The 24,767-nt window shown below is 43.9% G+C and overlaps 1 protein-coding gene across 7 annotated transcripts in view; it reads left to right on the top strand.

Moving 5' to 3' along the window:
* LOC140195327 (uncharacterized) overlaps window positions 1–24,076 on the top strand; it is a 63,751-nt gene extending 39,675 nt beyond the window's left edge. For 2 of the 7 annotated variants that reach the window (XM_072253455.1, XM_072253452.1), the window contains one exon: window positions 23,423–24,076. The gene's annotated coding sequence lies outside the window, so the exon portion shown is untranslated. Of the gene's footprint in view, window positions 1–879; window positions 2,768–23,422 lie in introns of all 7 variants that reach the window. The other 5 variants (XM_072253449.1, XM_072253450.1, XM_072253451.1 and 2 more) reach the window with 5 other exon arrangements.
* Window positions 24,077–24,767: the final 691 nt, after the last annotated feature.

The raw sequence follows: 24,767 nt of genomic DNA, 5'->3' as shown, positions 1-24,767 counted from the left end.
AACCAGGTCATGCCTTTGAGATGCTGCCATGAGGCAGGAAATACAGGAGCCTGAAGATTTACACCTCGAGGTTCAACAATAGCTTCTTTCCACTGTCATCAGGTTCTTGAACCAACCTAAAAAACTCTAATACTGCCTCAGACTAAACTCCTCTCAACTTGCTGTAATGTTGTTATGTTTATTTTAAAGATAAAGATTAGCTTTATTTGTCACATCGGAACATTCAGAACAATGTGTAGTTTTGCATCAATGATCAATACTGTCCGAAGTTTGTGGTGGGGGCAGCTCGCCAGTGTTACCTACATGGCATGACCAAAACTCACTATCCCTAACCATATGCCTTTAGAATATTGGTGGTAACTGGAGCACCTGGAGGAAACCCGTGCAGTAAAAGGGAGAACGTACACACTCCTTGCAGACAGTGGGGGGGGGGGGCAGGAATTGAACCCCGATCTGTGATCACTGGCACTGTAAAATGATGTGCAAGTGCTTCACTATCAGTCTGCCCTACTTTATTGTTGTTGTTTAATTATGTCTAATTTATGTTAATTTATGTCTAAATTAACTAACATTTGAAATGTACTGTGCTGCTGCTGCAAAAGTTAACTTCAATGGCATTATATACCCCGGGTATATATGCCCAGAACAATAAACTTGGAGCTTTATTTCTCTGTGAAGGATTTTAAAAATCTTTTTAAAAATAATTTATTAGCAGAAATGTTTCTGGTTTAGAAATTTCATCACTTGCAATTCTCCACTTGAAACTGGTGATTGACATTGCCTGAGGAAATTAACTCCTATATCCCGACAGCAGTAATTAGCAGTAGAAAACCAGCTTAACATAGTAAAAATCCTTTTTTTTTTTTAAACCTTAAACAGCAGTGATGTTTCAGCTGCTGGACCGTCGAGTTATCAGCCAGGTCCATCCGTCTTCAGACGTTTCATCTCCTAACCCGGAACATTCTCGGGATGGTGGGACAGTAGAAGGTGATCAGTCTTCTACCTCCGATGGTCAGACATCCAGGTACTATCGTCCCTTCGCAGCCGAAGCTGTGGTAAACCATGTATATATGTTGTAACTCAGTTACCTGTCTGGACACACCCCTCTGCTGACTGCCCCTGTGGCTCCTCCCACAGAGTCCTGTATAAAGGTATTCGCCTTGCCCCTCCCCCTCAGTCCGGGGGCGGACACTCACTGTGGAGGTCGTATTGTACAGCGAATAAAAGCCTTTCAGTATTTTACCAAACCTCAGTCTTTTGGAGTAATTGAAGGTGCTTCAGAAGCCAATTGAACGCTCTCTGTGCTGCTTGGCCCATGGTGTTAACGGCTCTCTTCCTGGTTCTCCCTTGTATCCCTAAAGCTGCCATCATCTTTCAGCATGACATGGTGGGAAATCCTTTTGCCCCCACTTTGACAGGGAAGTTTCACGCCTGCCAGCTTTGCCACCTGCAGTCCGCCACCAGGTCTTTGTACCTCGCAAGCTTACTCTCGTGAGCCTCTTGGCATTGGGTCTCCCATGGTACTGTTAGCTCTATCACCATGAGCTTCCTTGCACTCTCTGACAGTAGTAGAATGTCTGTTTGAAGTATGGTCTCTACTGTTGGTGGGAACACCAGCTTCTTTCTAAGCTCGACCTTCATCTCCCAGTCCTTTGTCATGCTCAGGATACCATCTCTATGCTTGTTTGTTGCTGCAGCATGTTCCCCGGTCCTGATGAAGTTGATGAAGCTCGGTTGGCTCTCCTTTTTGTAGTCCTTTTTCCTCTCTGTCTCCAAAGTGTGGGCGAGTGCTCTCAAAACCTGGTCGTGTCTCCATCTGTACCATCCCTGGGAAAGGGGAACCTGGCGTGAAGAAAGAATATGCTCTAGGTTGGCTGGTTTCTGGCACAGATGGCACGTTGGGTCTTCTGTTATTCCCCCAGTTCCACAGGTTTGTTGGTGTTGGTAATACACCGTACACAGCCCTCAGTTAGAACTGGAGTTGGAAAGATGTATACTTCTATATGTCATCCCATGTCAACACTATCTGTTCTGTTTCCCACTTCGTCCAGGTCCCTTGGCTCCCCATCTCCACGGCTCGCACATATCTAGCTGCCTCCTCTTTCTTCCTCAGCTCCTGCTGGACCAGGTACTGTCTGTCCTCAGGGTTGGCCTCCCTCCACCTGGTTGTTGACTCACATCCTCGGCCTTGTCTGCCCTTACACACTATTCCGACAACGCCTCTGTGGTGAAGTCGGGACTCTGCTTCTTCTATCGCCTCTGTCGCCTTCCATTTGCTCCCTGTCTGTATCTTGACTCCTGCTTCACTGACTTTGAAGTTATTGCGGATTAAACTTCCTCTCCGTGCCCTCGATCGGGAGCTATATTTCTCTGTGAAGGGTTTTAAAAATCTTTATAATTTATTAGCAGAAATGTTTCTGGTTTAGATATTTCATCACTTGCATTTCTCTTATAGACTAATTCTCCACTTGAAACTGGTGATTGAAATTGCCTGAGGAAATTAACTTCTATATCCCGACAGCAGTAATTAGCAGTAGAAACCCAGCTTAACACAGTAAAAATCCTTAAATGTACTGTTATTTCTAGCAGAACACTTAAAAGAATTTGGAAGGCACCTTTATTTCTGGTAAAGAACGCAAATGTTTTCACTTTCTAGGTGTCACTAGCAAGACCACTTACCTGTATCTTCACCAAAATGACTTGCTCTGCTTCCATAAGACATGACTAATTTGGAGTATTGTGTGCAGTTTTAGTCACCTACATACAGGTAAGTTGTAAATAAAGCTGAAAAGAGTACAGCAAAAATTTACAAGAAGGTTGCTTGGTCTGAAGGACCTGAGTTATAAGGAAAGACTGAATAGGTTAGGCCTTTATTCTTTGGAATGTAGAAGATTGAGGGGAGATTTGATAGAGGAATCCAAAATTAGAGGGATATAGATAGGGTAAATGTAAGTAGACTTTTTCCGCTGAGGTTGGGTGGGACTACAACTAGAGGTCATGGGTTAAAGGTGAAAGGGGTAAAAGTTTAAGGGGAACATGAGGGGAAACTTCTTCACTCAGAGGGTTTTTGAGAGTGTGGAACGAGCTGCCAGTGCAAGTGGTGTATGCGAGGTTGACTTCAATGTTTAAGAGAAGATTGGATAGGTAGGGGTGTGGAGAGCTATGGTCCTGGTACAGTTCGGTGGGAGTAGGCAGTTTAAATGGTTTGGCACAGACTAGATGGGCCAAAGGGCCTGTTTCTGTGCTATACTTTTCTATGGCTCTATCTGTTTCCAGTTTCTCCATCTCTACCCTAGCTTATGTACATTGAGGCTGCCAGATAAGATCTATTGTGTCAGGTGCTCCTGATGCGGCCTCCTCAACATTGGTGAGACCCGGCATAAACTGGAGGACCGCTTTGTTAAGCTCTTCCACTCCATCCACCAAAAGCAGAACTTTCTGGTAGCCAAACATTTTAATTCTGATTCCCATTCCCGTTCCAACATGTTGGTCCATGGCCTCCTCTTGTGCTAAGATGAAGCCACTGTCAGCGTAGAGGAGCAACACCTTACATTCTATCTGGGTAGCCTCCAACCTGATGGGATGAATATTGATTTCTCCTTCCAGTAAAAAAAATCCCCCCCACTCCCTTCTTCTATTCCCCACTCTGGCCTCTTATCACCTGCCTATCACTTTCCCCAGGTCCCCACCTCCTTCCCTTTCTCCTATGGTCTACCGTCCTCTCTTATCTGATTCCTTTCTCCCCAGCCCTTTACCTTTCCTACCCACCCAGCTTCACCTATCACTTTCTAGCTATTCTCCTTTCTCTCCTATCTGACATCTTCCCCCTTCCTTTCCAATCCTGAAGAGGGGTCTTGGCATGAACCATCGATTGCCTATTCATTTATATATGATACCTAACCTGCTGAATTTCTCCTGCATTTTGTATGTTGATCTGGATTTCCAGCATGTGCAGAATTGCTTGTGTTTAAAATAAGATCAGTTCTTGCTGAGTGGGTTAACCAAATGATGAAAATCAATCAGTTTGTAAATGTAATTGTACTTAGCTTCTAAAAGATGGTTCTTCCTAACTTAGTGTGTTTGCATCTATAGAAATATACACAATAGGAGTTAGTGTCCTGAAAATGGGTAAAGTTCAAAGTACATGCATTAACAAAGTGTGCATACATTATACAATTTGAGATTCATCTCCTTACAGGCAGCCACAAACCAAAGTAATCCAAAAGAACCCATAGAAAAGAAGACTGTCAAACACCCAATGTGCAGAGAGAGTGGGGGAAAAAACAAATCATGCAAACAATAAAAGCATTCAGAACAAAAACGAGTCCATAGACTTGGAGCCTGGAGTAGCCAGAGCAGGCTCATAGCCTCAGCCTCAGTTCGGCACAGAGCCGAGTAAACATCGTGGAGCAGAGAGCAGAACTGGCCCAACTCTCACCTCTTGTCCTGACACCCTGACTTTTCAATCTAATTGGTCTGGCATTTAAGTCATCCAAACACCAGGTCTTTCTTCACACTAGGACTAGGAAAAGTAGTATGACAAAGGGTAAATGTGAGGGCTGTCAGTGGGAGGCCAAACGTGTATGGATTGTTCCTGGTCCAGTTCTACCTTCTACATTTTGTAAAAAGGTTGTCTTCATTGAAATCTACCATTTATTACAGATTGAACACCAAACTTATAAGAGGGCAATGACTTGTACCTATCAATGAGATTATGGTAATGAATGTTTGTATATGTTTCTAGCTCCTTCTAGAATGGAAGTTGAGACATCACCATTTATTGTTTTGTATTTTGTCGAGATTCCATTTGCCTCAAAGGCCACTCTGAATAGAGGGACAGAGTAATCTTGTGGCACATACTCAAAGATCCCTGAAGATTGCAGATAGGCAGACAAAGTAATAAAAAGGAATATTCCAGTAATTTCCCCCTCCCCCTTCTTTTATTCCCCTCTTATCTCTTCTGTTCTCCTCCCCTGCCCATCACCTTCTTTTGATGCCCCTCTTTTCCTTCCCTTTCTCCCATGATCCACTCTCCTCTCCTATCAGATTCCTTCTTCTCTAGCCCTTTGCCTTTTCCACCTATCACCTCCCAGCTTCTTATTTCATTCCCCCTCCTTCACCCATTTGTCTTCATCTATCACCTTCTAACTTGTCCTTCTTCCCCTCTCCCCTCCTCCCCCCTTTTTATTCTGGCATCTCTCCCTTCCTTTCCAGTCCTAATGAAGGGTCTCAGCCCAAAACATCAACTGTTTATCCCCCTCCGTAGATGCTGCCTTACCTGCTAAGTTCCTCCAGCATTTTGTGTGTGTTGATATGGAATATTTTGTCTTTATTAGCCAAATCATTGAATATAAAAACAGGGAAATCATGCTGGAACTGTGAAAAACATTAGAAAGTATGGCTAGAGAATTGTTACTTAAAAACTATAAGATATAATTGGTCACTATATTAAGGGAAAGTTGCAAAGGAGATTTACATTGAAGCTGCCAGGTACAGTATGATATTTTCAAGGTGAGACTGGATGGGCAGGGATTGCTTTCTTTATAGCAAAATGAACAAGAATAATATTAATTGAGATATCAAATATTGAGAAAGACTGGTTGAATGCAAACAACTTAGTTCCTGTAGCATGGAGTTTAGCAATTAGTGGACATAGATTTAAGGTAACTGGTGAAGAGATTGAAAGAAGCTGTTCATTAACAGGACACATCAGGACGAAGCTCCATGACATGAGTGACCATTGCTACTTAAGGTCATCCTGCAGCTCCAAAAGGGGGAGGGCTTGTCTATGTGATTTCTCCATCACATTTTGGGGGAGGTTCATTCTAACCCATTATGTTCTAAACTTCCTTGTATAGGGTAATCCCAAAGTTTGTTTGATAACACTTTAATAAGAGGGCCTTAAAACATCATATTTAAAGCCACTAGATAAATAGATTATTATTATTGAGTAAGAGATTGTGAAGTGGTTTGAGATATTCCCAAATTTTATTGCAACTCTTGGTGAGAAGTTTCTTCACAACCATTTGATTTGCAAGATCACAAATATAAGATGGGGGGGGTAGGGGAAGAGTTTAAAGATTTACAAGGTAAGCTGTTTTTACACAGAGTGATAGCTGTGTAGAATGTGCTGCTAATTGGAATCACATAGAATAACAACATTAAAGAGGCAATTAGAGAGGCTCATGAACATGCAGAGAATCGAGGGATATGGACCATACTAAGAGAGATGGGATTAGTTAAAATCAGCATGATCAGCACAGACATTGTGGACTGTAAGGCCTGTTCCTGTACTGTAGTGCCTTGGGATCTAAACTCTGACACACGCTGGTTACCTGTAATTACCAAATTCAATACTGAGCTCCAAGTGCTGCAGCATGCCTGGGTTAATTTGGGCTTTATTGGAAGAGAGTGAAAGATTGCGGACTGAGAGGTCTGAGTTGGAGTGTGATAGAGAATTAGAGTGACTGTTGACTGCAGGTTAAGGTCATCTTTATAGACTGAAAGGAAGTGTTTTCCAAAACAATCACTAAGACTCTCTAATGTAAAGACCATACTGTGCACACCGAATTCAGTACACTGAACTGGAAGAAGTGCACATGATTAGTTGCTTCACTTGAAAGAAGTTTTTAGCCCCCTGGATGGTGCAAGTAACAGAGCAAAGGAGTTGCTGTTGCACCTCCTGCTGCTGTGTGGGGAAGTGCTGTGAGAAAAGGTTTCATAGGGTGCTGGTGATGGAAAAGTAACCCAGGAAGTCGTGAGGGAATGATGGCCTTTGCGCCTTATTGTCTGCCTGCACTGCACTTTTTCTGCAACCGTATTCTGCTTTCTGTTACTGCTTTTGCCATTTGTAGTATCTTGATGTACTTATATTTTGAAATGATCCATGTGAATGTAGAATAGTTTTTCACTGTATCTTGGTACAGTAATAAATCAATTGCCAATTACGTTTGGAATGCAGACAAGTGATGGGTGACAAAGATGTAGTAAAATCTTTTCAAGGTGATGGAAATTGTGAAGGATGAAGGCCTGTGTGGAGAAAGATGAAGACAAAAGGAACCTATATCCATATTATGGGGGTTGGAATTGACAGGAGATGAGAGGAAATGGACGGAAAGTGGAGTATGCCTAATTGAGAACCCTGCCAACAACAGTGATGGAAGAACTGCTGCCGAGGAAGAAGGAAGGCATCTCAAAAGCACTAGGTGCAAGGTGGAAGAGAAATTTCTATTGCATTCACCCAGAAAAACTGGGAGAATGGAATGGGAGCAGAATGGGTGGAGGTGTAGATAAGATAGTTAAGGAAGTCTGTGTGCTTGTACCGAATATTAGTTGTGAGTCTTTATGGAGGTAGAAAAGGTGAAAAGGAAAGGGAGGGTCACAGATTGACAATGTAAAAATAAAAGCAGGGTTCGAATTAGCAGCAAAGAAGCTAAGAGTTGTGAAATTTTGTGCAAGAAGCAGCATCAAACATATTCAACATACCCAGAACAGAGTTGAGGCCCGAGTAGGACTGAAACAAGTACATTTTCAGATATCCCATAGAGACAGGCATAGGTTGGACCCATGCAAAATCCCATAGCTTCATCTTTGGTTTGGAGAAAGTGAGTGGAAGTTAAAAAAATACTCGTTAAGAACAAGATTAATCAGTAAATGGGTGTAAAGTTTTCAAAAATGAAACTGAATCAGTACTTGAGGGAAATAAACTTGTCAGATTACATGGATAGAGCAGGGGAATGGTACTAAATGAATTGCTGAACAACAAGCTGACTGGATTCATTCAGCTAAGTGGTCTCCTCTGTCTTGTTATTTTAGACTGCAAACTTGTCCAAACAGAGTTATAGCAACTACTTGATGAATCCATCCAGTGGGTTATACAGGGAGCACATCAACATGCAAATCCAGCCTTCAGTGCCTGGAGGACATGGGCAAAACTAAACAGGTTGAAGCCACAAGTTACACCACAAGAATCACATTCCAAATTGAATCTGAGTTGGTATATCAGGAGAGCGGAAAGCCAAGCAAAAAATTATTGCTATTTGTTTTTACTGGGGGTGTCAGACAAATATCAAGCATAGGCCCTAATGGAAAGAGGACTGAGAGCTACACTGCACCTGTGAGTCGGCTGGGGTGATATACTGCGTCTGGTGCTCCCGATGTGGTCTTCTATATTTCTATATATTGACAAGACCCGACGTAGGCTGGGAGACCATTTCGCTGAACACCTATGCTCTGTCTGCCAGAGAAAGCAGGATCTCCCAGTGGCCACACATTTTAATTCCACATCCCATTCCCATTCTAATATGTCCATCCACGGCCTCCTCTACTGTAAAGATGAAGCAACACTCAGGTTGGAGGAACAACCCCTTATATTCTGTCTGGGTAGCCTCCAACCTGATGGCATGAACATTGAATTCTCTAACCTCTGTTAATGCCCCACCTCCCCTTAATACCCCATCGCTTATTTATTTATTATGATTTATTTATTTATTTATTTATTTTTTCTTTCCCCCCTTTTTTCCTCTTTTTTTCTCCCTCTGTCCCTCTCACTATAACTCCTTGCCCATCCTCTGGGTTTTTCCCTCTTCCTCCTTTCTTTCTCCCTAGGCCTCCCGTCCCATGATCCTCTCCCTTCTCCAGCTTTGTATCCCTTTTGCCAATCAACTTTCCAGCTCTTAGCTCCATCCCTCCCCCTCCTGTCTTCTCCTATCATTTCAGATTACCCCCTCCCCCTCCCACTTTCAAATCTCTTACTAGCTCTTCTTTCAGTTAGTCATGACGAAGAGTCTTGGCCCAAAACGTTGACTGTACCACTTCCTATAGATGCTTCCTGGCCTGCTGCATTCACCAGCATTTTTTGTGTGTGTTGCTTGAATTTCCAGCATCTGCAGGTTTCCTCATGTTTGCCCACCAGTGGAAACTCCTGGCCTATGAAGGAACATTGCAACACTTGAGTTCATTCTTCAGGAGCACAAAGGAATTTAGCATAAATGACTGAAGAGGTGCACCTCATACTAGCAAACTCCCTTGTTAAGTACTGCATACTGCACCTGGGTCGGAAACTGAAGAACTGACATTGGTGCCATTAAGAGCATCAAATTTTACTAAGCCAAAGTGGAAGCAGGTGATTCTCAATCCTTAAGATACTGTCTTAGACATAGAGAAAAAGGGAGCACTGGATTAACCTGGTGAGAACAAATAATGGCAGCATGCAGAGACACAGCAGCTTCTCTGGCTCCCAATAATGGTGCCAGTTTTAAATCCTTAGATAGTGGTTGAAAGTTTCTAGTCAGGGATTTCAGTCAACCAAAGCTCCATGAATACAGCACCACTAAGCTCTTAGACAAAATTACCTTTAATCTGCCATCAGCAGAGTTAATAGCTTAACATGTTGGTACCTCAAGGGTGGTCATCTTATGGCCCAACCAGAAGCCCTGGCTGAACACAGAGGTGTTTTCTACTAAAAGCCTGGGATATTACCAACCTTCAAATCTGGACACAGAACATATCTCAGAGCAGCCAGGAGAAATATCATCTTAGTTATCAAGAGGGCAAAGACCACCTACGCAAAAATATTCAGCAACACCTGTCCAATAATTATTTCCGGCATATGTGGCAGGGCATTAAAGGCATTACTGATTATACAAGGAAAAACTGTACCAGTGATGCCTCCCTCTCTGATGCTCCAAACAACTTGCACGCCTCGAAGCCTGCATACAACACAATACCAGCCACGATAGCTAGTCCCCACCCAGGTGAGCAGCCACTGTCTGTAACAGCAGCAGGTATGAGAACGACTCTGCAGAGTCAATCCCCATAAGGTGGCTGGGCCAGACAGCATCCCTGGCTGACTACACAGGGAATGTGCACACCAGCTCATAGACATCTTCAGCACTTCACTCATCCAGGCTGCTGTCCCCACATGTTTCCTATCAGCCACCATCACCCCTGTTCCAAAGAACTCTACACCTTCAGAACTAAACAACTGCTGCCCAGTGGCCAATCAACATGAAGTGCTTTGAATGGCTGAAATGGCAGATATCAGAAACTCCATTCCTGCCACACTGCACACTCACCAATATGCTTACCAACAGAACCACTCTACAACAGATGCCATGGCATCGGTCATGCACCTGGCCCTGGCACACCTAGAAAACAGGAACACTTATGTCAGAATGCTGTTGGGCATTCAACACTATTGCCCCACAACCCTTGGTGAACAAAACACCACTGTGCAACTTCCTAACCAACAGACCTCAGAGAGTCAGGATGCACAACCACCCTCCCTCCCCTTCATCCTCAACACAAGTGCCCCCCGGGCTGTGTGCTGAGCCTTTGCTGTACACTCTGCTCACACATGACTGCATGGCCAAATACTTGAGCAATCATATTGTCAAGTTTTACGATGACATGACGGCGATGGGGCTCATCAACAACAAAGATGAGATGGCCTACAGAGACAAGGTGGAAGAGCTTGAAGCCTGGTACCAGGCAAATAACCTCTTCCTCGATGTCAACAGGACAAAGGATCTGGTTATCGACTTCAGGAGAACTCAAACCACTCACATGTCCCTTTACATCAATGGCACAGCAGTGGAAACTACAAGCAGATTCAAAGTCCTCGGACATCTTGCACAAGCTTTCATAGTACATACGTTCTACACAATCAGGAAATCTCACCAATGCCTCTACTTATTGAGGAGGCTGAAGAGAGCTGGACTTTGCACATCTACACTCACCTCCTTCTACAGATGCGCAGTAGAGAGCATCCCTGCTTCGTATGGAAACTGCACTGTGGTGGTCAGAAAAGCTCTACAACAGGAAGTCAAAACTGCCCAGCATTTAACTGGCACCAACCTACCTGCTATCTAAGGCATACCTGTATATACAGAAAGGTGCTGGAGAAAGGCCAGTAATGTCATGAAGAATCTCACCCACCCTGCTCATGGACTGTTGATTCCACTTCCATCAGGGAGGAGGCTATGTAGAGTCCACACCAGGATGATCAGACCCAAAAACAGTTACCCCTCCACATCCCTCACCACCTCTCCTTTCAGTCACCTTATGTACAGACACTACTGTGTCTCACATCACTTTTGGACATATAATCAAACTATGTATATAAGTTATCTTACTTATTCATATTTATTGTGTTTTTTTAATTATTTCACTCTTTGTTTTCTGCAGGTTCACTCCCTCCATGATTCCCTTGTCCATTCATCCCTCCCTACTAACCCCCTTCCTGGCACATATCCCTGCAAGCGATGGAAACATTACACCAGCCCATTCACCTCCACCTTTACTTCCATTCAGTGCTCCAAACAGTCCTTCCAGGTGAGGCAACACTTCACCTGCAAATCTGTTAGGGTCATCTACTGTATCCGGTGCTCCCAATGGGAGACCACTTTGTTCAGTCTTCACTGTGGAAGATTCCAGCAGTATACCAGAAATTCAGGAGTGTCAGGGGGCAGAAGTGAGTGTAGTTGCCATTACTAAGGAGAAGGTACTTGGGAAGTTGAAAGTTCTGAAGATAGATAAGTCATCCGGACCAGATAGATTGCACCCCAGGGTTCTGAAAGAGGTAATTGAAGAGAATGTGGAGACAACGGTATTATCTTTCAAGAATCACTAGATTCTAGAATGGTTCTGGAGGGTTGAAAAATTGGGCACGTCCCCCCCACTCTTTAAGACAAGAGAGTGGCAGAAGAAAGGAAACTATAGGCCAATTAGTCTGACTTCAGTGATCGAGAAAAATTTGAAGTCATTATTAAGGTTGAGGTTTCAGGATAACTGAAGGCATGTGATAAAGTAGGCCAAAGTCAGCATGGTTTCGATAAAGGAAAATCTTGCCTGACAAATCCATTGGAATTCTTTGAGGAAATAACAGGTAGGACAGACAAAGGAGAGTAAGTGGAGTGGATGTTAACTTGGATTTTCTGAAGGCCTTTCACAAGGTGCTGTACATGAGGCTGCTTAATAAGATAAAAGCCCAGGGTATTACATGAAAGATACTAGCATGGATAGAAGATTGGCTGACTGGCAGGAGGCAAATAGTGGAAATAATAGGGGCCTATTCTTGTTGACTTTTGGTGACTAGTGGTGTTCTGCAGGGGTCGGTATTGGGACTGTTTGTTTTCACATTATACGTCAATGATTTGGATGATGGAATTGATACCTTTGTGGCCAAGTTTGCAGATGATACAACGATGGGTGGAGGGGCAGGTAGTGTTGAGGAAGCAGGGTGTCTGCAGAAGGACTTAGACAGATTGGGAGAATGGGCAGAGAAGTGGCAGATGCAATATAGTGTAGGGAAGTGTATGGTCATGCAGCTTGGTAAAAGGAATAGAGGCATAGACTATTTTCTAAAAGGGGCGAAAACTCAAAAACCAAAGGTGCAGAGGCAAATGAAATGTTAGCATTCATTTTGAGAGGTCTAGAATACAAGAGCAAGGATATAATGCTGAGGCTTTATAAGGCATTGGTCAGTCTGCACTGGGAGTATTATGAGCAGTTTTGGGTCCCGAATTTATGAAAAGATGTGCTGGTATTGCAGAGGTTATAGGCTAGACTCATGAGCATGATTGTGGAAATGAAAGGGTTCATTTGATGGCTCTAGGCCTGTACTTTCTGGAGTTTAGAGAATGAGGGGAGGTCTAGAAATCTATTGAATATTGCAAGGCCTAGATAGAGCAGATGTGGAGAGAATGTTTCCTATTCTTGGACCGGAAGGCACAGCCTCAGAATTGAGGGATGTCCATTTAGAACAGAGATGGGGAGGATTTTCTTTAGTTAACACAAAATAATCTGCAGGTGCTGGGGTCAAAGCAACACTCACAACACGCTGGAGGAACTCAGCAGGTCGGACAGCATCCGTGGAAAAGATCGGTCGACGTTTTGGGCCGGAACCCTTCGTCAGGACTGTAAGGGGAAGGGGCAGAGGCTCTATAAGGAAGGTGGGGGCAGGGTGGGAAGGAGAAGGCTGGTAGGTTCCAGGTGAAAAACCAGTAAGGGGAAAGATAAAGGGGTGGGGGAAGGGAGGCAGGGAGGTGATAGGCAGGAAAGGTAAAGAAAGAATAGGGGAAAACACAATGGGTAGTAGAAGGAGGTGGAACCAAGAGGGAGGTGGTAGGCAGCTGGGGAAGGGGGCAGATTTTCTTTAGTTAATTATACTTAAAGCACAGATTGATAGGTTCTTATTTAGCCAGGGCATCAAAGGTTACAGAAAGAAGGCAGGAGAATGTGGTTGAGAGGGATAATAAATCAGCAATGATGGAATGGCCTAATTCTGCTTCTACGCCTTATGGTCTTATGGTCTAGTCTCAACCCCATCAGTCATCCTTTGCAACATTTGCCAGTTTTAAAAAGATTCCACCACCACCACATTTTCCCCTCTGGTCCCATTTTTTTCATTTCAAAATGTTCTTCATGATGCCCTGGGTTGGTTTTCCATTTCCACCAACTACTTTCCTTTTAACAATACTTTCCAATGTAGCCACGGACAATCAAACACATCTATTTCTTCTTCTTCCTTTTCCAACATCCATGGGACCAAACAGATTTTCCAGGTGAATATGTGATTTTTTTGCACTCCTTCTAATCTTGTGTGTTATATTCACTGTTCCTCATGTGATTTTCTCTACATTGGAGGAAACAAATGCAGGTTGTCTGACTGATTTATGGAGCCCCTCCACTGGGTCTTCAGGGCACCTCAGAGTTCCCATTGTCTGACAATTTATTCTCTATCTGATCTATCTGTCTGAGGCCCATTGTACTGTAATAACAATGCTCAATATGAGCTTCAGGAACGACATCTTTGACTGGGCACGTTGAAACCTTCTGAACTCATTACCGAATTTTACAATTCCAGGTTCATACTTTCTACGTCTGCATCAGTAGTTTTTTTTTTGTTATTGTACTGCTCTTGTAAGATTGGATTAGATTTTCTCTCAATATCATCACAGACTTGCCTGCTGGGCATATTGTAGGTCTCTGCATTTTTCAAGATTTCACATTCCTTTGTCTGTATCCTCCATCATGGCACGATGTTACTGAGTTCTCTATCTCCTTCCTGTGCTTGGACTGATAGTTATTTAAGATTCGGCCCACTACGGTAGCATCATCTGCAAACTTGTGGATGGAGTCAGAGCAGAATCTGGCCGCACAGTCCCAAGTACACAGGAAGTAGAGTAGTGGAATGAGCACCAGTGTCCAGAACAATCATAGCGGCGGTGTGGCTGCCTTTCCTCACTAGTTGCATTCTGTTGTCAGGAAGTTGAGGATCCAGTTGCAGAGGGAGGTGTTGCCTCCAAAGTCTCAGAGTTTGGTGATGAGTTTGCTTGGAATTATGGCATTGAAGGCAGAACTGTAATTAATAAACAATTGTCTAAAATAACTGTCTTTACTCTTCCAGATGCTCCAGAGATGAGTGTAGCACCAGGGAGATTTGCAAATTGCAATGGGTCAAAGTAGTCTGAAAGGCTGGAATTAATATGTGCCATAACCAGTGTCTAGAAGTGCTTCATGATGTTGGATGTCAGAGCCATTGGTGATAGTTGTTAAAGCGTGTTACTTCATTTTTCTAGCTATTGGGATTATAGTGACCTCCTTTAGGCAGGTGGGAACCTCTGAATGAAGGAGGGAGAGGTTAAATGTCTGCAAATACCCATGCCAGCTGATCTGTACAGGATCTAAGGATGCAGTCCAGGACACCATTCAGGATAGATGCTTTCTGTGGGTTCATTCTCCAGAAGATCTGCAGTGGTGACTGTGGGTCCAGGTGCATTGGAGACTACTGGTTTAGGTGATGACATATCAATCCCTTTCTGTTCATGCATAGAATATATTCAACTGTATGTCGTGTGGTCAGCAATGCTGCCTAGCTGAGATTTAGTTTTACAGCTTGTGATATCATGTGAGCTCTGCTGGTCTGGAACTTGATTTTGGACTGGTTTAGCATCTAGGCATCTCTGATAGTCTTATGGACATCATATCAACATTTCTTGTTAAGATCAGGTCACCTGATTTGATTGCTGCAGTCCTAGACTTCACTTATGAATCTTCCGGTTCATCCATGGTTTGAGATTTGGGAACACCCAAGACTTGGAGGACTAACTTATAGGGAGAGGTTTGACAATGTAGCACTTTATTCATAAGAATGTACAAGACTGGGAGGTGATCCTATGGAGGTGTATAAAATCATAAGAGCACAGATAAGGTAGATGCACTCAGTCTTCTGCCAGGGTTGTGTATCAAGAACAGGAGGGCATTGATTGAAGGTGAGAGGGAAAAATTTAAGAGGAATACAGTTAAGAAGGCACGGGGAGCCTTGCAAGTCCTCACTTTCTGAGGAGATTGAGGCAGGCAAGGCTCCCAGGAGCACCATTGTGAGTGTCCTGCCTGGCTGCATCATTGTGTGGAACAGAAGCTGCAAGGCATCAGACCGCTAGACCCAACAGAGGATAGCAGAAACCTCGGAGAGGATTACTAGGATTTCCCTTCCCCTATTTGTGACATTTACCAGGAGTGTTGTAGACAAAGGGCCTGAAGCATTGTTCAGGGTCCCGACCACTCATCCCACAATCTCTTTGGCCCACTACCATCAAGAAGGAGGCCCTGGAGCATCAGAACTAGGACTGCAAAACTGGGCAACAGCTTCTTCCCTCAGGCTGTGAGACTAATGAATACCTTGACACCACAGAGGTCTCATCACTGGGACAGCAAGCTGTTTACCTTTTACTGTACTGTTTACTGTTTACCAATGTGCACTACATGCATTTTGAATTATATTTTATTAACTTATTTACAATAACGTTTTGTTTTATGTGATAGATGTGTTGTGAATGTTGTTTTGTTTGGTTGTGTATATGTAGTAAGATGACAACAAACTTCAACTTCAACTTGAACTAGTGGAACTTCTGAGGCAGCTTTTCTCATGCAAAGGCTGCTACCTATGTGGAATGAGCTTTTGGAGAAAGTGGTTGAGACAGGCACAATGACAGCATCTGAAAGACAGTTGGACAGGTACATGGACTGAAACAATTTAGAAGGTTATGGGCCAAACGATGGCAAAATGGACTAGCTTGGATGGGCCATCTTAGTCAGTGTGGACTGGCTAAGCCAAAGGACCTATCTCCATGCTGAATACACATCAAAGTTGCTGGTGAATGCAGCAGGCCAGGCAGCATCTCTAGGAAGAGGTACGGTCGAAGTTTCGGGCCAAGACTCTTCGTCAGGACTAACTGAAGGAAGAGCTAGTAAGAGATTTGAAAGTGGGAGGGGGAGGGGGAGATCCAAAATGATAGGAGAAGACAGGACGGGGAGGGATGGAGCCAAGGGCTGGACAGGGTCCAACATATTATTCTCCGTAACTTCCGCCCCCTCCAATGGGATCCCACCACAAAGCACATCTTTCTCTCCCCCCCCCCGCCTGCCTTCAGCAGCGACCGCTCCCTATGCGACTCCCTTGTCCATTCGTCCCCCCTATCCCTCCCCACTGATCTCCCTCCTGGCACTTATCCTTGTAAGCAGAACAAGTGCTACACATGCCCTTACACTTCCTCCCTTACCACCATTCAGGGCCCCAGATAGTCCTTCCAGGTGAGGCGACACTTCACCTGTGAGTCGGCTGGGGTGATATACTGCGTCCGGTGCTCCCGATGTGGCCTTCTATATATTGGCGAGACCCAACGCAGACTGAGAGATCATTTTGCTGAACACCTATGCTCTGTCCGCCAGAGAAAGCAGGATCTCCCAGTGGCCACACATTTTAATTCCACATCCCATTCCCATTCTGACATGTCTATCCACGGCCTCCTCTACTGTAAAGATGAAGCCACATTCAGGTTGGAGGAACAACACCTTATATTCCGTCTGGGTAGCCTCCAACCTGATGGCATGAACATTGACTTCTGCTAATGCCCCACCTCCCCCTCGTACCCCATCCGTTATTTATTTATATACACACATTCTTTCTCTCTCTCTCCTTTTTCTCCCTCTGTCCCTCTGACTATACCCCTTGGCCATCCTCTGGGTTCCCCCCCCCTTTTCTTTCTCCCTGGGCCTCCTGTCCCATGATCCTCTCATATCCCTTCTGCCAATCACCTGTCCAGCTCTTGGCTCCATCCCTCCCCCTCCTGTCTTCTCCGATCATTTTGGATCTCCCCTTCCCCTCCCACTTTCAAATCTCTTACTAGCTCTTCCTTCAGTTAGTCCTGACGAAGGATCTCGGCCCGAAACGTCGACTGTACCTCTTCCTAGAGATGCTGCCTGGCCTGCTGCGTTCACCAGCAACTTTGATGTGTGTTGCTTGAATTTCCAGCATCTGTAGAATTCCTCGTGTTTCCATGCTGAATACTGTAACTTTGTGAATCTATTTAAACTAACTGGTTTTCTTCCTCTCCCAGTCTGAAAAGTTAGTCTTCCACAGATGTGACCTTACCTACTGAGTGTTTCCAATCTTTTTCTTGTTTTACTTGAGATTTTCAGCATTGACCATTTTATAATTTACATTCTTGAACCGAGCATGCAGGACTGAAATTGAATAGATCTTTGACATTCCTCAGCATTTTACCGCAGCACTTAATAAAGAACAACTCCCGTGAAATTTACTATAGTTTTTATTATAGTTTGTTACCATCTTATACAAGATGGGTTGTAAAAACAGCAAAAATGAATGTTGAGATTAATAATTTCCAAAAGTTGATTTTGCCTGAAGCTGACAAAATACATTTAGGTATTCTTTATTTAAAACTGCATTATTATTATTTAAATTAACAGGTTCTTCCAGTTATTGCCAACACAGTGCTATTGAGATTGATTGATATTTCATGGAGGTGGGGTGCTTGATTCTAAGGACACATCATTATGCAGTGATATTAAGCAACTATGTCTGTACAGATGGAGTGCTTTTTGAGAGAAAGAAATTTCTGCGTCACTGCAAGAAGAAAGGTCACAATGAAAGGACAAACCAGTTCTCCTGATAAGATGAACGTAATAGTTGCAAATTACAGGTCATGAGCACACCCAAATTTCGTAACAATTGGAGAAAACTATTAAGAATAATTATAAGAATGATAGTGTTATCAGTCTCATGAATATGTTATCAGAGATAGGATTGTATTAATCAACTTGCTCTATCATATTCTACAGTCAATCATTTTGTCAACATCTCTATGCTCTATAATACTTTCAAACTGAACCCGGATCTTTGATGCTAATTCAAACACTAGAGTAAATAAATTCGGAGTGTGGCATGTGATCTAAGGGATTGTCTAAGGCAGTGCTTAACCAGAATGTTGAGGCAACATGAATTACGTAATTACATCTTGGTACAGTTCCTGAACACACTATTTCTGACTCAGATGCAAATATGCTCAGGTAGTCAGACCATATGTCACCAAGAAAGAATATAGAGAGAGATTGTACATTCCTTATTTAAGTAAAAGAGCAACTACAACATCATGCTATCCTTATATAGTATTGTGCAAAACTCTTAGGCACACATACATAGCTAGAGTGCCTAACTCTTTTGTGGAGTACTGTAATAATTTTATGTATTGCATGTACTGCTGCCGCAAAAAAATCTTATTTCATGACATATGTGAATGATGATAAACTTGATTCTGATATGGGTCTCTATTATGGGCTGAGAGTGGGAAGATGGCAGGGAAAGGGAAATCATGGTTGGGAGAGGGGATGGAGCAGGAAGCAACAGAGAGACATACTGTAATGATCAATAAACCAAATGTTTGGAATGAATGACCTTGCCTGGTCTCTCAGGACTGGGTGTGTCTGCACGTGCACCACCTCCCATCCCTGACGCTCCACCTCTGTCACCTACCCCACGTTCCTCCTGTGGTGCTCCACCCTCACCATTCCCAACATCCTTTGCTCCTGACAGATTTACAAGCTTGCTGTCCTTTGCATGTTGACAAATATAGTACTGTGCAAAAGTCTTAGGCACCCGAGCTATATATACGTGCCTAAGGCTTTGGCATAGTACGTACTGTATGTTTAATGTACAAATTGTCACAAAGTTTAAAATAGGCAAAGGAAGAATAGAACAGGAGAGTTCTGCAGGTATGGTTGGGAGTTTTGAGTAGAGAGGAGTGTAAAGGAAGGCAATAGGAATGGATTTCAATGGATTTCAATGGCACTATGTGTGAAATGCCTCTGCCATTGCCTTATTAACATCCATACAGACAACAGCCATTGTCTACTTTCATCTATCCCCTCAGTCACCTCTTCAAAAAATTCCCATGGATTTTTCATCCATGACCTCCCACTTCCATTCACAAAACCATACTGACTACCCTGATCAGGCCTTAACTGATCAGACCTTGACAAACCATGCTGACTACCCTGAACAGGCCTTAACCGATCAGACTTTGACAAACCATGCTGACTACCCTGAACAGGCCTTAACCAATCAGACTTTGACAAACCATGCTGACTACCCTGATCAGGCCTTAACCAATCAGACCTTGACAAACCGTGGTGACTATTCCAATCAGGTCTTAACCGATCAGATCTTGACAAACCATGTTGACTACCCCGATCAGGTCTTAACCGATCAGACCTTGACAAACCATGCTCCATGTAGCCATCTAGGAGTCTCTTAAAAGACCCTACCATTTCCGCCTCCACCACCACCATCGCCAGCAGCCCATTCCGTGCACTCACCACTCCCTGCGTAAAAAAACTTACCCCTGACATCTCCTCTGTACCTACTTCCAAGTACCTTAAAACTATGCCCTCTTGTGCTAGCCATTTCAGCCCTGGGGAAAAGCCCCTGACTATCTACACGATCAATGCCTCTCATTATCTCGTACACTTCTATCAGGTCACCTCTCATCTTCAGTCGCTCCAAGGAGAAAAGGCCGCGTTCACTCAACCTATTCTCATAAGGCATGCTCCCCAATCCAGGCAACATCCTTGTAAATTTCCTCTGCACTCTTTCTATGGTTTCCACGTCCTTCCTGCAGTGAAGCGACTAGAACCGAGCACAATACTCCAAGTGGGGTCTGACCAGGGTCCTATATAGCTGAAACATTACCTCTCTTCTCTTAAACACAATCCCACAATTGATGAAGGCCAATGCACTGTATGCCTTCTTAACCACAGAGTCAACCTGCGTAGCAGCTTTGAGTGTCCTACAGACTTGGACCCCAAGATCCCTCTGATCTCCACACTGCCAAGAGTCCTACCAATAATGCTATATTCTGTCATTATATTTGACCTACAAAATGAACCACCTCACACTTATCTGGGTTGAACTCTATCTGCCACTTCTCAGCCCAGTTTTGCATCCTATCAATGTCCCGTTGTAACCTCTGACAGCCCTCCATACTATCCACAACACTCCCAACATTTGTCATCAGCAAATTTACTAACCCATTCCTACACTTCCTCATCCAGGTAATTTATAAAAATCACAAAGAGTAGGGGTCCTGGAACAGATCCCTGAGGCGCACCACTGGTCACCGACCTCCGTGCAGAATATGACCCATCTACAACCACTCTTTGCCTTCTGTGGGCAAGCCAGTTCTGGATCCACAAAGCAATGTCCCCTTCCTCGATAAGCCTTGCATTGGGTACCCTATCAAATGCCTTGCTAAAATCCATATACACTACATCTGCTGCTCTACCTCCATCAATGTGTTTAGTCACATCTTCAAAAAATTCAATCAGGCTCGTAAGGCATGACCTGCCCTTGACAAAGCTATGCTGACTATTCCTAATCATATTATGCCTCTCTGAATGTTCATAAATCCTGCCTCTCAGGATCTTCTCCATCAACTTACCAACCACTGAAGTAAGACTCACTGGTCTATAATTTCCTGGGCTATCTCTACTCCCTTTTTTGAATAAAGGAACAACATCCGCAATCCTTCAATCTTCCAGAACCTCTTCCGTCCTCATTGATGATGCAAATATCATTGCCAGAAGCTCAGCAATCTCCTCCCTCACCTCCCACAGTAGCCTGGGGTACATAAATCCAGTCCGGTCCTGGTGACTTGATGCTTTTCAAAAGCTCCAGCACATTCTCTTCCTTAATATCTACATTCTCAAGCTTTTCAGTCCACTGCAAGTCATCCCTACAATTGCCAAGTTTCTTTTTCATAGTGAATACTGAGGCAAAGTATTCATTAAGTACCTCCGCTATTTCCTCCGGTTCCATACACACTTTAACACTGTCACTCTCGATTGGTTCTATTCTCTCACATCTTATCCTCTTGCTCTTCACAGACTTGTGGAACGCCTTGGGGTTTACCTTAATCCTGTCCGCCAATGCCGTTTCGTGGCCCCTTCTGGCTCTCCTAATTTCATTCTTAAGCTCCTTCCTGCCAACCTTATAATTTTCCTGATTCCTATCATTACCTAGTTTTTTGAACCTTTTGTAAGCTTTTCTTTTCTTCTTGACTAGATTTACAACAGCTTTTGTACACCACAGATCCTGTACCCTACCATCTTTTCCATGTCTCATTGGAATGTACCTACTCAGAACCCCACGCAAATATCCCCTGAACATTTGCCATATTTCTTCCGTATGTTTCCCTGAGAACATCTGTTTCCAGTTTATGCTTCCAAGTTTCTGCCTGATAGCCTCATGTTTCCCCTTACTCCAATTAAATGTTTCTCTTACTTGTCTGTTCCTATCCCTCTCCAATGCTATGGTAAAGGAGATAGAATTGTGATCGCTATCCCCAAAATGCTCTCCCACTGAGAGATCTGACACCTGACCAGGTTCATTTCCCAATACCAGATCAAGTACAGCCTCTCCTCTTGTAGGCTTATTTACATATTGTGTCAAGAAACCTTTCTGAACACACCTAACAAACTCCACCCCATCTAAACCCCTCACTCCAGGGAGATGCCAATCAATATTTGGGAAATTAAAATCTCCCATCACAACAACCCTGTTATTATTACTCCTTTCCAGAATCTGTCCCCCTATCTGCTCCTCTATGTCCCTGTTACCATTGGGTGGTCTATAAAAAAACACCCAGTAGAGTTATTGACCCCTATTCCTAACTTTCAGCCATAGAGACTCCGTAGACAACCTCTCCTTTCCTGCAGCTATGACACTATCTCTGATCAACAGTGCCACACCCCCACCTCTTTTGCCTCCCTCCCTGTCCTTTCTGAAACATCTAAAGCCTGGCACTTGAAGTAGCTATTCCTGCCCCTGCACCATCCAAGTCTCTGTAATGGCCACAACATCATAGCTCCAAGTACTGATCCACGCTCTAAGCTCATCTGCTTTATTCATGATACTACTCGCATTAAAATAGACTCATCTCAAACCATTGGACTGAGTGTGTCCCTCCTCTATCACCTGCCTATCCTCCCTCTTGAACTGTTTCCAAGCTTTCTCTATTTGTGAGCAAACCTCCCTTTCCTCCGTCACTTCAGTTCGGTTCCCACCCCCCAGGAATTCTAGTTTAAATTCTCCCCAATAGCCTTAGCAAACTTTCCCACCAGGATATTGGTCCCCCTCAGATTTAGGTGCAATCTGTCCTTTTTGTACAGGTAAACTTACCCCAGAAGAGGTCCCAATGATCCAGAAATCTGAATCCCTGCTCTCCACTCCAATCCCTCAGCCATGCATTTATCCTCCACCTCAATCTATTCCTATACTCACTGTCGCGTGGCACAGGCAGTAATCCTGAGATTACGACCTTTGAGGTCCCGCTTCTCAACTTCTTTCCTAACTCCCTGTAGTCTGTTTTCAGAACCTCCTCCCTTTTTCTACCTATGTCGTTGGTACCAATATGGACCATGACCTCTGGCTGTTGTTCTTCCCACTTCAAGATATCATGGATACGATCAGAAACATCCCAGACCCTGGCACCTGGGAGGCAAGCTACCATCCGCATTTCTTTCCTACGTCCACAGAATCGCCTATCTGACCCCCTAATTATAGAGTCCCCCATCACTGCTGCCATCCTCTTCCTTTCCCTCCCCTTCTGAGCCTTAGGGCCAGATTGTCGTTTCTCCCAGATAGGCCGTTCTCCCCCGCCCCCCCAACAGTACTCAGACAGGAGTACTTATTGTTAAGGGCCATGATGGTCTTTCCCTTGTCACCCTTTCACTGTTAATATAACTGAAGAACCTCTTGGGATTATCTTTAAACTTGCTTGCCAAATCTATCTCATACCCTCTTTTTATCTTACTGATATTCCTCTTAACTCTGGTCTTGAACATTTTATATTTGTCCAGGGACTCATTCATACCCAGTTAACTAAACACAATGTCAGCTTCTTTCTTTTTCTCTACCAAAGCCACAGAATCTCACCAGACAAGGTTCCCTGAATTGGGTATGTCTATCCTTCACCTTAACAGAAAAATGCCATCTCAGCACTTTTGATATAGTCCTTTTAAAAAGCCTCTCACTTGCCATCTGTTCTGTGATTTTAAATAGAATCACTCAGTTGATCCTGCCTAATGATCTCAAAGAGGGAGGAGGGAGGAGAAGATGGTGGTGTGACACAGCCCGTGTGACCGTTTCGAATGAATATCAATATGTGTAACTAGGGGCTGTGCATCAATCCGGATTTGATGGGAACAGCCGTGAAAGCACAAAGGAACATCTGGAGTAACTTCTGAAATGCCTGCTTCGCTGCTGCTGCTACAGTGCGATCGAGAATCTCCGGAGACGTAGGCCCCAAATCCTCGGCTTTGCGTATCGCCTGTTGCCGGGGCCAGGGTTGAAGCGCTCAGCAGAGATGGTGCTCGGTGCATCGGTGTCGGGAGGCGGTCGGAGGCTCAGAGGCTCAGAGTTTTTCGGATGGACTCGGGTCGGACTGTGGTCGGATGCTTCCAGGATGCTGCATCGGCAAGTTGGCGGCGCTGGAGGTTTACCGTCTGCGTGAGATAATGGGACTTTGAGAGACTCTGAGACTTTTACTGTGCCATGGTCTGTTCTTATCAAATTACAGTATTGCTTTGCACTGTTGTAACTATATGTTATAATTATGTGGTTTTTGTTAGTTTTTGAGTCAGTTTTTCATGTGTTTCCGTGATACTCTGGAAAAACATTTTATCATTTCTTAATGCATGCATTACTAAATGACAATAAAAGGGGACTGCGTGTCCTCATAATCATAATCATCATCATAAGATAGCCCTGCTCCATTTCATGACTTTAACCTGTGAACCTGTCCTAGCTTTTACGATAACTATTTTAAAGCTATTTTAAAGTGGTTACTGGACCCATGTAGCCCCTCAAATGTTCTCAGTTACTTGGCTCACTCTGTATCCTAAGAGGAGGTCCAGTATTGCTTCTTCAAGACTAGGTCCTCTATATATTGTGTGAGGAAACTGTTCTGAACACACCACACAAACCCTGCCCCATCCAGTCTCAGCTGATGATGGAAAATTGAAATCTCCCAGTAGCTCAAACCTACTATTCTCAAAACTATATGCAATTTCTTGACATATCTGCTCCTCAGGTTTCTGTTGACTATTGGGGAGTCTGTAATATAGCTCTATCAAGATGGCCTGTTGGGTGGCAGGGAGGAGATACTGTATATCTCCACCAAGGCGCTCCTTTCTTCTGCTAGCCTGCAGATCTTCCTTGGGCAAGGTATAGCACCTGCTTAGCCCCTTGTTCAGGGTCACGTGAGGCCGTGGGAGCAGGTGGTGAGTGGTCGTACGAGCAGCTGATGCATATCACAAGTCCTGGTTATGTGACCACTGACACCAATCAGACAATCTCTGAAGAGTATTAATAATGGCTGGGATCATCTGTCTTGTCAGAACACTGC

This window comes from Mobula birostris, chromosome 3 (genome assembly GCF_030028105.1).
Source record: "Mobula birostris isolate sMobBir1 chromosome 3, sMobBir1.hap1, whole genome shotgun sequence".
Classification (NCBI taxonomy): Eukaryota; Metazoa; Chordata; class Chondrichthyes; order Myliobatiformes; family Myliobatidae; genus Mobula; species Mobula birostris.
This window is presented reverse-complemented; position numbering and strand designations above follow the sequence as displayed.